This window comes from Prorops nasuta, unplaced genomic scaffold (assembly GCF_024137725.1).
Source record: "Prorops nasuta isolate Cenicafe-Biocafe unplaced genomic scaffold, Cenicafe_Pnas_1.2 PNAS00003, whole genome shotgun sequence".
In the NCBI taxonomy this organism is placed as follows: Eukaryota; Metazoa; Arthropoda; class Insecta; order Hymenoptera; family Bethylidae; genus Prorops; species Prorops nasuta.
Genome location: NW_027116800.1, coordinates 780,321 through 793,377, shown reverse-complemented (window position 1 = coordinate 793,377; position 13,057 = coordinate 780,321). Strand labels below are relative to the sequence as shown.

The following is a 13,057-nucleotide window of genomic DNA, read 5'->3' as shown; positions in this document are numbered from 1 at the left end:
TTGGGCCATGGAATATACGAATGGGATTCACTTTTCATTAGCCACCCTTGTGACCAGAGATTCGTAAATCGGATCATGAATATCGCCAAAATATCCATGCATTCGTTTCTGGTTCAACAGGTGCGGGCAATAAATGACAGTGAATATGAATGAATCTTACAAGTGTGATACTTATGAATGATAGCATTTTTTATTGCAATGAATGGCATAGGTTATCAAGCAACTTGAGCAATAGCATTATAGGAGTGTTTTCCCATTAAATAAATAATGCATAACATTCACCACGCTTTACCTAATCCAATAATTATCACCACGCAATAGTTGCCTAAATCTCGCGCTTGAATAAGATAAATCTCTAATTCCCCTCCTTATTATCGTTAATTTTTTTTTATTCATTTCGTAGACATAACGACCATCTTTTACGTACCTCAAGTATAAAGAGTTAACGTTCCATCAACCCCGGTGAAACGTGTGAAGACATGAAAATGTATCAACTAATAAATCTTCTTATTTCATTTAAAACTCCATGGATAATGGATACCTTGGAATAATTATGGAAGGAGGAATGGCTCGTAGTTGTAGCATCGTCAAGGAGTCAACCACGTTCAATCGCTATTGTAAGCAAATAGCATGGGTTTTTTAGTTGGTAGGCACTGTTTAAAAATAGTGAGTCCAACACTACCCTGAGGTGGAACACCCGTCGGGCTGGTTCGTAAGTTGCCTAACCTAGAACTAACTTGAGGGGTGTTATATCCATCCCAGGGTGTCCTAGGAGGATTTTTCCCATGTAAAAAAAAAAAAAAAAAAAAAACAAAGGAGAGAGTAATAAGGTGCCATTACACGGCGTGTGGGGTGTGGAGTATCGCGCGGTGTGAATATTGCCATGCCATACCTATCACACGGCGCGGCGATTTAAATATACATTTTTTATTATTAAAAGTAACAACAATAAGGAAAAAATGCTGTAAGTTCGTGACAACCTTAACGTCCTTTTTTTAAACAATGAAGGGAACTTGCATAAGAAAAGTAGGTTTTGTAACATTCTCAAAATTTCGGCACCAATTTCAGGATGACAGAAAATTTATTTCATTTATTTCAACCATACTATCTTCTACACCATTAAATAGTGAAAGCTGCGCGTAATAATATTCATGAGTGATCGTGACACCCTTATTATTTCTTTTTTAATTAATGAGGAAATGCTACCTATCTCGTGTTTACCCTTAAAAGAGCAATATTAAAAATATAAGACAAAAATATTGAAGCCTCATAAAGATCTTCTCGAAGTTTTGCCTTCCTAGGGCATTCACCGGATTGGTATGCATGAAGCATTTCCTCGTTACTACAAGAAAAATTGACACAAACCCTTATAAATATTATAATGTTAATTTTGCAATTTATTGTGTCACAAGAAAATGTATGTTCTAAGCTATCTTAAAAATGCTTTTCAAACTTCCAAAACGGTTAGGTTTCAATTTTACGGTGCAAGTACCCTTTTTCGTTAAAAAAATAGACGTCACGAACTTTTATGATTATTATATCGTTATTTTCATAATTTTATGGGCTATAAACCTGCATGATTTAAAAATGTTATAAAGATTATTTAGTATGTTAAAATAATCGAAAATCGGTGAAAAGTAATTTGACGGTTCGCAAGTGCAGTTGTGCGATTGCTTTTTATAAAAGGCGATCTTGCTCACCCATGAAGCTGGTAATAGTAGACGCTCCATTATCGCTATTAGTGAAATGAGAAAGGATAATACTTCTTGATTCAATTTTTCTTATTAACAACGAACAGGAATGTTAAAGCTATATAAGGAGTATATGCAATTGATGCATTTAGTGTAGCTTGAATATTAGAGATGCAGAAAGGTTCATTCATTCTTTCGTAAGACCGAATCTACTTTATCAAAGAATTAACAGATTTTCGAAATTTATAATAAGTTTTCGATATATTATATAATATTTTGTGGCCGAAGCAATTGGTTCATAAAAATAAATCACTGTTAAGAATCAGATATGGGCTCCTTAAAAATACGAGCGACTGCGAGTGACTATATATGCTTGCGAAAGTGAAGCCAAGATGGAGGGGATAAAGGGATAAATTGCTGGGCCGCCATCTTGAATGTTGATAGATATCATATAACACATAATAGGTCTGTTCTCGTTGCCTACACTTTTTACACTTTGTGCACTTTTTAGGGTGTCAACTTATACAATGGACAAAGACAGAAATACGGAAAGTGTAGAAAGTGTTAAAAGTGTAGGCCAACGAGAACAGACCTAATGACATATATATATTTTAGTTCAAGAATGAATCAAAATGATTTGTGCAGAAGGAACTAAACGTTGGATGGTGGATTAGGAGTAACATATTTGTTAGAAGATATATAGAAAAAATAGCCATAAGCAGCTTTCCAACGTAAGCAAGATCCATTGGACACAGCAATTTATCATTTAGGCATGAAGAAGAAAAATCTTACTCGGGGTCTTTTTAGGAATTAGAGAGTCAAAAGAATGACAGAATTCTTTGCTAACAATTTTGCTAAGAACCACTGGAGACAAACAGCTTTAAAGAATAACGTTGCTTTGCTTGGGAAGCAAAGATTTGAGTATGCAGAAACATTTTCCTTATTAGCAGGGGCATTGACAAATGCCATTGAAGTTGTGTGAATAAGTTAAATAACCTACAAGTTGCAATGGTGCTGATGAGGCTTTACAAGGATAATATAGCATCTTTAAATTTAAGAAAAGTGTTGTACGAGGGAATACTAGGATGTGAGAAAGAAAGAGAAAATCAGGATATGCCAAGGCCCATACAGATCTGCCCTGCATAGTACGGTGCTTTGGATTTTAAAAAATCATTCTGTTTCTCTGAATACACTGTTTTTAACCAACATTGGTATGATGTATCTACAATACAACGATGAATCTAAAAAGCCTTATGACAGAATAGGTAAGCAACGGTGTATCTCTTAAATCACTTTCCTAAAATTTTTTTTATATTATATCTTGACTAATATTTTGTTTTCACATTGATTCAGCAAATCCAAACGTTTTCAAATTTTATGTATCTTTACATATGCACTCAGTGCTACTCAGATAATAAATTAACCTCAACAACACAAGATAAAAGGGAGGGTCATTCTGTAGTAATTTTTAACTTTACTTATGGTATTGAAAACAGAAGCTTAGGCCAGATAAATAGTGAATGTTGGAAGGTAGTATTATGCCACTGGTGCAACAATTATACTTTACCACTGCACATACCCTCTTCAAAGCTGGTTATCCTGCTCTAGCATTTGAATTCTTATCAAAATTGCCTAATAAAGTAATGGATGCTAATAGAGAGGACAGTTTGAATTTGTATCTTTCCTACTTAATGCTGCTGTTATAATGTGTTACTCTTATATTATTAATCTATTTTAATATTCAATAACAGGCATTCTTAATGTCCCCAGTAAGATCAAGGTACAGGGTTCTCAAATTAATACTGGAATAATAGATTAGGATATAAGCATTACAGAAACTACTGTCGAAGGAAGTCATAATAATGTTAACAAGATCCTCACTCACAAAACTTATGTCAATCTGTTATTTTTATAAGCATTATTCTGCATTCTATGTAGATTCATGGCAATGAATAGATTGGAGCACACTTGCTATTGAGTGTGGTAAAAAGAAAGAAGATAAGCTAGTATTAAACTAGGACGATGATCCAGTTAATAGTGAAGATCCCGATCTTGGAAGTCCTCCTTTAACAATGAAGATGGATAGAGGAGAAATTGGTGGAAGCATTAAATATATTGGAGATGAAGGTATTTTTGTATTTTTTTCGTTAAGTTAATTAACAAGCAGGTATATTATTCTAATCAATTATTCTTATATTCTTATTTTAGGAGAAGCTAAAGAAGGTAATAGGACAACTGGATATCATGACACAACAGCTGTAATTTATAGCCTGTTTAAAAAATCTCATGGAAGAATTGTCAACATTATCAACTGGATTTGAGGTTGACAGCGAACAGTTCAGATATCAACTATACATGGCTTGAACAAGCAGATGATGTTTTGAGGCAGCTTTGCAACAACAGCACAAGCACTGATAACGATGCTAACAATGTCTCACAATGCAGGTCTTATATCATTTTATTATGTTCTCCACTAACTTTCTATAAAAGCACATAATACTTTATTTTACTTTTTAGACGATGAAGCAATGACTAATGATGAACCTACTTATAGGCCTAGAGAACAACCAAATTTACATGAAATTCTTGCAGCAGAAAAATTAGATTTCGAAGCAAAAGTTCAAAGAACGGCGAAATGAAAAAGTGGATAAAAGGTAACTAAATAGCCTTTTAATAAATAGAAAAAATTTAAACCATTAATCATATTCGATTTATTCCATAGCTTAACGAAACGTCATTAAGAACTTTATTGTCATATTACTCGTTACACGAAGCATTCGGTGGTGGTTCAGCTTCTGTAAGAATGGAATAAGTACTTTTATTTTAAGAATTGCAACAGGAAAAGACTCAGCAACAATTGCTTAGCTCCCTACAACGCTACCTCTATTTAGCGCCAGTGTGGCTTACAATAAAACTATGGTCACTGACCCAGTGAGACATTTGCAAGTAAGATATTTGTTTACAAATCAATTAGTATCCTTTTATTGATTTTTTCATACTTCCTTTATCCATTATTATTTCCGGTTTCTGGCGCATAATATGTTACAAACACTGGTTGAACTACGAAATGCACCTATGCCCAATCGAAATACACATTATTCTGAAATATTCACAATGAGAGATCTTACGGTTGCACTAAGTGCATGTATCTATCAATCACTTAGTGACTCTGGTACAATTGTGATAAAGAACCATGAAACGGACAGGTCAGTATTCCAATTTAGCTGATAAAGTTAATTTGAGGATTGTTAATAATTTATCTCTTCTGTTAAACATAAGAGCAATCTACCAGCATTTGTAAACGTTAAAACCTTTATGGGAGGTCGTTTAATAGTATCGTATAGATACCACAGACGATATTTAACAGACGACGGTGTTTATATTAACACTTCACCTGAAAAATGGTCAAGTATCACGAGTTTACGTGCATTTCTAGCAAGAGAAAAAGATGAAGATACACCAAATCTAAATATATTTCTTTGTGATTCATTCTTCGCTACATATATGAGCCTGTTTATGCTTTGGCTAGCTGCGACACTCATACTTTACAGATTAGTTGGACAGCATTTTGGCAATAGCACTTGATCTTGCCTATATGGCAGTGACATAAAACATTGATTCGAGTGGCAAGTACAAATAATCAGGTCAATACTTTATCATTTTCCTCTTTTAATTCTTTTATCACTATAGTAATATGCCTTTATGGTAAAACTTTTCAGACTGCTGTAACTGTAATCAATAATTATTCTGCTACCACAGAAATGATTCTACCACTGATACTACTGCTACTGGAACTATGGCAGTCAAACATCATATCGCTTTAATAATGCAATACAAATAGATGAAGGTTCGTTTGGAGTACTTTGTGGCTTTAACTATGGGACTGGAAATAAAATTTTGTTGGAAGATAGTATTACACCAATGGAATTAGAATTATTATTGAATACTGGAACATTCGATTGGGTTATTTTGCATATAAGAACAGCTACTGAATATATTTATAATTGTATAAACAAAACTTTATTATAATATTTACATGTGAAAAAAAAGTAATTCTTAATTATAATATTTATATGAAGAACAAAAAATAAATTCTTTGTAACAGTCATGTTTAAATAAAAATATTATTTACTGGAACAATTGTAATAAATCTGGAAAATAGAAAATGTCATGTTATTAAAAGGCTAAATTTTATATACTATAAATATATGTCAATTTATAGTCACAAAATAAAGATACAGCTATACTATATATATCTAATTGTTAATTGTTATGTAGATTGAAGTTCCTTTTACATATCTATTTATTCTTTTTCCCTTCCAGACTATTGTCGTCCTTTCTCTGCCTCCTACCTCTTCTCAAAATTGAAAGAAATAACATTAAAATGTTAAATTTATTAAACTAAATATTATCAAACGTTAAAAATATTACCAGCTTTTGATGCTTTAGCTACTACATTTTCTTTTTCGAATTTTTCTTCTTCAGAACCAATCTGGAATTCTGAAACCAAAGTAATCTGTTAAATTTCCTCTTGTACCTATATTTATATAATTTTATATTATCTTATTTCTTCATTTTGTCTTCGTTTATGGCAGTTCATGGGATTTTGCAATCCACAAGACAACATATATATATGTCATTTATGTGCTATATCTATCAACATTCTCAAGCACTGCTACCAACTTAAATACAGTATTTTCTTCGAATTTAACTTTCTTCGGTTGGCTAAGAATTGCCTTCGGTACAAATAATTCGAGCCTTCGAGGCCTGAGTGTCCAGCCCCTGCTGCAGAGCAGGGGCTGGACACTCAGGCCTCGAAGGCTCGAATTATTTGTACCGAAGGCAATTCTTAGCCAACCGAAGAAAGTTAAATTCGAAGAAAATACTGTATTTAAGTTGGTAGCAGTGCTTGAGAATGTTGATAGATATAGCACATAAATGACATATATATATGTTGTCTTGTGGATTGCAAAATCCCATGAACTGCCATAAACGAAGACAAAATGAAGAAATAAGATAATATAAAATTATATAAATATAGGTACAAGAGGAAATTTAACAGATTACTTTGGTTTCAGAATTCCAGATTGGTTCTGAAGAAGAAAAATTCGAAAAAGAAAATGTAGTAGCTAAAGCATCAAAAGCTGGTAATATTTTTAACGTTTGATAATATTTAGTTTAATAAATTTAACATTTTAATGTTATTTCTTTCAATTTTGAGAAGAGGTAGGAGGCAGAGAAAGGACGACAATAGTCTGGAAGGGAAAAAGAATAAATAGATATGTAAAAGGAACTTCAATCTACATAACAATTAACAATTAGATATATATAGTATAGCTGTATCTTTATTTTGTGACTATAAATTGACATATATTTATAGTATATAAAATTTAGCCTTTTAATAACATGACATTTTCTATTTTCCAGATTTATTACAATTGTTCCAGTAAATAATATTTTTATTTAAACATGACTGTTACAAAGAATTTATTTTTTGTTCTTCATATAAATATTATAATTAAGAATTACTTTTTTTTCACATGTAAATATTATAATAAAGTTTTGTTTATACAATTATAAATATATTCAGTAGCTGTTCTTATATGCAAAATAACCCAATCGAATGTTCCAGTATTCAATAATAATTCTAATTCCATTGGTGTAATACTATCTTCCAACAAAATTTTATTTCCAGTCCCATAGTTAAAGCCACAAAGTACTCCAAACGAACCTTCATCTATTTGTATTGCATTATTAAAGCGATATGATGTTTGACTGCCATAGTTCCAGTAGCAGTAGTATCAGTGGTAGAATCATTTCTGTGGTAGCAGAATAATTATTGATTACAGTTACAGCAGTCTGAAAAGTTTTACCATAAAGGCATATTACTATAGTGATAAAAGAATTAAAAGAGGAAAATGATAAAGTATTGACCTGATTATTTGTACTTGCCACTCGAATCAATGTTTTATGTCACTGCCATATAGGCAAGATCAAGTGCTATTGCCAAAATGCTGTCCAACTAATCTGTAAAGTATGAGTGTCGCAGCTAGCCAAAGCATAAACAGGCTCATATATGTAGCGAAGAATGAATCACAAAGAAATATATTTAGATTTGGTGTATCTTCATCTTTTTCTCTTGCTAGAAATGCACGTAAACTCGTGATACTTGACCATTTTTCAGGTGAAGTGTTAATATAAACACCGTCGTCTGTTAAATATCGTCTGTGGTATCTATACGATACTATTAAACGACCTCCCATAAAGGTTTTAACGTTTACAAATGCTGGTAGATTGCTCTTATGTTTAACAGAAGAGATAAATTATTAACAATCCTCAAATTAACTTTATCAGCTAAATTGGAATACTGACCTGTCCGTTTCATGGTTCTTTATCACAATTGTACCAGAGTCACTAAGTGATTGATAGATACATGCACTTAGTGCAACCGTAAGATCTCTCATTGTGAATATTTCAGAATAATGTGTATTTCGATTGGGCATAGGTGCATTTCGTAGTTCAACCAGTGTTTGTAACATATTATGCGCCAGAAACCGGAAATAATAATGGATAAAGGAAGTATGAAAAAATCAATAAAAGGATACTAATTGATTTGTAAACAAATATCTTACTTGCAAATGTCTCACTGGGTCAGTGACCATAGTTTTATTGTAAGCCACACTGGCGCTAAATAGAGGTAGCGTTGTAGGGAGCTAAGCAATTGTTGCTGAGTCTTTTCCTGTTGCAATTCTTAAAATAAAAGTACTTATTCCATTCTTACAGAAGCTGAACCACCACCGAATGCTTCGTGTAACGAGTAATATGACAATAAAGTTCTTAATGACGTTTCGTTAAGCTATGGAATAAATCGAATATGATTAATGGTTTAAATTTTTTCTATTTATTAAAAGGCTATTTAGTTACCTTTTATCCACTTTTTCATTTCGCCGTTCTTTGAACTTTTGCTTCGAAATCTAATTTTTCTGCTGCAAGAATTTCATGTAAATTTGGTTGTTCTCTAGGCCTATAAGTAGGTTCATCATTAGTCATTGCTTCATCGTCTAAAAAGTAAAATAAAGTATTATGTGCTTTTATAGAAAGTTAGTGGAGAACATAATAAAATGATATAAGACCTGCATTGTGAGACATTGTTAGCATCGTTATCAGTGCTTGTGCTGTTGTTGCAAAGCTGCCTCAAAACATCATCTGCTTGTTCAAGCCATGTATAGTTGATATCTGAACTGTTCGCTGTCAACCTCAAATCCAGTTGATAATGTTGACAATTCTTCCATGAGATTTTTTAAACAGGCTATAAATTACAGCTGTTGTGTCATGATATCCAGTTGTCCTATTACCTTCTTTAGCTTCTCCTAAAATAAGAATATAAGAATAATTGATTAGAATAATATACCTGCTTGTTAATTAACTTAACGAAAAAAATACAAAAATACCTTCATCTCCAATATATTTAATGCTTCCACCAATTTCTCCTCTATCCATCTTCATTGTTAAAGGAGGACTTCCAAGATCGGGATCTTCACTATTAACTGGATCATCGTCCTAGTTTAATACTAGCTTATCTTCTTTCTTTTTACCACACTCAATAGCAAGTGTGCTCCAATCTATTCATTGCCATGAATCTACATAGAATGCAGAATAATGCTTATAAAAATAACAGATTGACATAAGTTTTGTGAGTGAGGATCTTGTTAACATTATTATGACTTCCTTCGACAGTAGTTTCTGTAATGCTTATATCCTAATCTATTATTCCAGTATTAATTTGAGAACCCTGTACCTTGATCTTACTGGGGACATTAAGAATGCCTGTTATTGAATATTAAAATAGATTAATAATATAAGAGTAACACATTATAACAGCAGCATTAAGTAGGAAAGATACAAATTCAAACTGTCCTCTCTATTAGCATCCATTACTTTATTAGGCAATTTTGATAAGAATTCAAATGCTAGAGCAGGATAACCAGCTTTGAAGAGGGTATGTGCAGTGGTAAAGTATAATTGTTGCACCAGTGGCATAATACTACCTTCCAACATTCACTATTTATCTGGCCTAAGCTTCTGTTTTCAATACCATAAGTAAAGTTAAAAATTACTACAGAATGACCCTCCCTTTTATCTTGTGTTGTTGAGGTTAATTTATTATCTGAGTAGCACTGAGTGCATATGTAAAGATACATAAAATTTGAAAACGTTTGGATTTGCTGAATCAATGTGAAAACAAAATATTAGTCAAGATATAATATAAAAAAAATTTTAGGAAAGTGATTTAAGAGATACACCGTTGCTTACCTATTCTGTCATAAGGCTTTTTAGATTCATCGTTGTATTGTAGATACATCATACCAATGTTGGTTAAAAACAGTGTATTCAGAGAAACAGAATGATTTTTTAAAATCCAAAGCACCGTACTATGCAGGGCAGATCTGTATGGGCCTTGGCATATCCTGATTTTCTCTTTCTTTCTCACATCCTAGTATTCCCTCGTACAACACTTTTCTTAAATTTAAAGATGCTATATTATCCTTGTAAAGCCTCATCAGCACCATTGCAACTTGTAGGTTATTTAACTTATTCACACAACTTCAATGGCATTTGTCAATGCCCCTGCTAATAAGGAAAATGTTTCTGCATACTCAAATCTTTGCTTCCCAAGCAAAGCAACGTTATTCTTTAAAGCTGTTTGTCTCCAGTGGTTCTTAGCAAAATTGTTAGCAAAGAATTCTGTCATTCTTTTGACTCTCTAATTCCTAAAAAGACCCCGAGTAAGATTTTTCTTCTTCATGCCTAAATGATAAATTGCTGTGTCCAATGGATCTTGCTTACGTTGGAAAGCTGCTTATGGCTATTTTTTCTATATATCTTCTAACAAATATGTTACTCCTAATCCACCATCCAACGTTTAGTTCCTTCTGCACAAATCATTTTGATTCATTCTTGAACTAAAATATATATATGTCATTAGGTCTGTTCTCGTTGGCCTACACTTTTAACACTTTCTACACTTTCCGTATTTCTGTCTTTGTCCATTGTATAAGTTGACACCCTAAAAAGTGCACAAAGTGTAAAAAGTGTAGGCAACGAGAACAGACCTATTATGTGTTATATGATATCTATCAACATTCAAGATGGCGGCCCAGCAATTTATCCCTTTATCCCCTCCATCTTGGCTTCACTTTCGCAAGCATATATAGTCACTCGCAGTCGCTCGTATTTTTAAGGAGCCCATATCTGATTCTTAACAGTGATTTATTTTTATGAACCAATTGCTTCGGCCACAAAATATTATATAATATATCGAAAACTTATTATAAATTTCGAAAATCTGTTAATTCTTTGATAAAGTAGATTCGGTCTTACGAAAGAATGAATGAACCTTTCTGCATCTCTAATATTCAAGCTACACTAAATGCATCAATTGCATATACTCCTTATATAGCTTTAACATTCCTGTTCGTTGTTAATAAGAAAAATTGAATCAAGAAGTATTATCCTTTCTCATTTCACTAATAGCGATAATGGAGCGTCTACTATTACCAGCTTCATGGGTGAGCAAGATCGCCTTTTATAAAAAGCAATCGCACAACTGCACTTGCGAACCGTCAAATTACTTTTCACCGATTTTCGATTATTTTAACATACTAAATAATCTTTATAACATTTTTAAATCATGCAGGTTTATAGCCCATAAAATTATGAAAATAACGATATAATAATCATAAAAGTTCGTGACGTCTATTTTTTTAACGAAAAAGGGTACTTGCACCGTAAAATTGAAACCTAACCGTTTTGGAAGTTTGAAAAGCATTTTTAAGATAGCTTAGAACATACATTTTCTTGTGACACAATAAATTGCAAAATTAACATTATAATATTTATAAGGGTTTGTGTCAATTTTTCTTGTAGTAACGAGGAAATGCTTCATGCATACCAATCCGGTGAATGCCCTAGGAAGGCAAAACTTCGAGAAGATCTTTATGAGGCTTCAATATTTTTGTCTTATATTTTTAATATTGCTCTTTTAAGGGTAAACACGAGATAGGTAGCATTTCCTCATTAATTAAAAAAGAAATAATAAGGGTGTCACGATCACTCATGAATATTATTACGCGCAGCTTTCACTATTTAATGGTGTAGAAGATAGTATGGTTGAAATAAATGAAATAAATTTTCTGTCATCCTGAAATTGGTGCCGAAATTTTGAGAATGTTACAAAACCTACTTTTCTTATGCAAGTTCCCTTCATTGTTTAAAAAAAGGACGTTAAGGTTGTCACGAACTTACAGCATTTTTTCCTTATTGTTGTTACTTTTAATAATAAAAAATGTATATTTAAATCGCCGCGCCGTGTGATAGGTATGGCATGGCAATATTCACACCGCGCGATACTCCACACCCCACACGCCGTGTAATGGCACCTTATTACTCTCTCCTTTGTTTTTTTTTTTTTTTTTTTTTTACATGGGAAAAATCCTCCTAGGACACCCTGGGATGGATATAACACCCCTCAAGTTAGTTCTAGGTTAGGCAACTTACGAACCAGCCCGACGGGTGTTCCACCTCAGGGTAGTGTTGGACTCACTATTTTTAAACAGTGCCTACCAACTAAAAAACCCATGCTATTTGCTTACAATAGCGATTGAACGTGGTTGACTCCTTGACGATGCTACAACTACGAGCCATTCCTCCTTCCATAATTATTCCAAGGTATCCATTATCCATGGAGTTTTAAATGAAATAAGAAGATTTATTAGTTGATACATTTTCATGTCTTCACACGTTTCACCGGGGTTGATGGAACGTTAACTCTTTATACTTGAGGTACGTAAAAGATGGTCGTTATGTCTACGAAATGAATAAAAAAAAATTAACGATAATAAGGAGGGGAATTAGAGATTTATCTTATTCAAGCGCGAGATTTAGGCAACTATTGCGTGGTGATAATTATTGGATTAGGTAAAGCGTGGTGAATGTTATGCATTATTTATTTAATGGGAAAACACTCCTATAATGCTATTGCTCAAGTTGCTTGATAACCTATGCCATTCATTGCAATAAAAAATGCTATCATTCATAAGTATCACACTTGTAAGATTCATTCATATTCACTGTCATTTATTGCCCGCACCTGTTGAACCAGAAACGAATGCATGGATATTTTGGCGATATTCATGATCCGATTTACGAATCTCTGGTCACAAGGGTGGCTAATGAAAAGTGAATCCCATTCGTATATTCCATGGCCCAAAATCCATTTCCCGATGGATTGTGAACCATTTAGCCTCCGGTACCTCCAGATACGAAGAGTAGGTACCATAGCGCGATGAGTCAACGCTATGAGGCCT

General features: G+C 33.0%; 4 long non-coding RNA genes across 12 annotated transcripts; 2 read left to right on the top strand and 2 right to left on the bottom strand.

The window, feature by feature from the left end:
- Nucleotides 1-2,121: 2,121 nt before the first annotated feature.
- On the top strand, nucleotides 2,122-5,800 carry LOC136784842 (uncharacterized). Of its 5 annotated transcripts, XR_010824500.1 has the most exons (9): nucleotides 2,123-2,422; nucleotides 2,499-2,956; nucleotides 3,045-3,818; nucleotides 3,900-4,136; nucleotides 4,209-4,345; nucleotides 4,414-4,637; nucleotides 4,813-4,897; nucleotides 4,971-5,335; nucleotides 5,411-5,800. It is a non-coding gene; the product is annotated as an uncharacterized lncRNA (long non-coding RNA). The 5 variants fall into 5 exon arrangements; XR_010824501.1 differs by having other exon boundaries at nucleotides 2,122-2,422; nucleotides 4,414-4,897; nucleotides 4,971-5,317; XR_010824498.1 differs by having other exon boundaries at nucleotides 4,414-4,897; nucleotides 5,451-5,800.
- LOC136784856 (uncharacterized) lies at nucleotides 5,729-6,472 on the bottom strand. Its single transcript, XR_010824503.1, has 2 exons — nucleotides 6,123-6,472; nucleotides 5,729-6,045 (listed from the first exon to the last, which is right to left on the bottom strand). It is a non-coding gene; the product is annotated as an uncharacterized lncRNA (long non-coding RNA).
- A 16-nt stretch (nucleotides 6,473-6,488) lies between these two features.
- On the top strand, nucleotides 6,489-7,232 carry LOC136784833 (uncharacterized). The gene is made up of 2 exons (XR_010824492.1): nucleotides 6,489-6,838; nucleotides 6,916-7,232. It is a non-coding gene; the product is annotated as an uncharacterized lncRNA (long non-coding RNA).
- On the bottom strand, nucleotides 7,161-10,837 carry LOC136784813 (uncharacterized). Of its 5 annotated transcripts, XR_010824476.1 has the most exons (9): nucleotides 10,539-10,837; nucleotides 10,005-10,462; nucleotides 9,143-9,916; nucleotides 8,825-9,061; nucleotides 8,616-8,752; nucleotides 8,324-8,547; nucleotides 8,064-8,148; nucleotides 7,626-7,990; nucleotides 7,161-7,550 (listed from the first exon to the last, which is right to left on the bottom strand). It is a non-coding gene; the product is annotated as an uncharacterized lncRNA (long non-coding RNA). The 5 variants fall into 5 exon arrangements; XR_010824469.1 differs by having other exon boundaries at nucleotides 8,064-8,547; XR_010824470.1 differs by having other exon boundaries at nucleotides 7,161-7,510; nucleotides 8,064-8,547.
- Nucleotides 10,838-13,057: the final 2,220 nt, after the last annotated feature.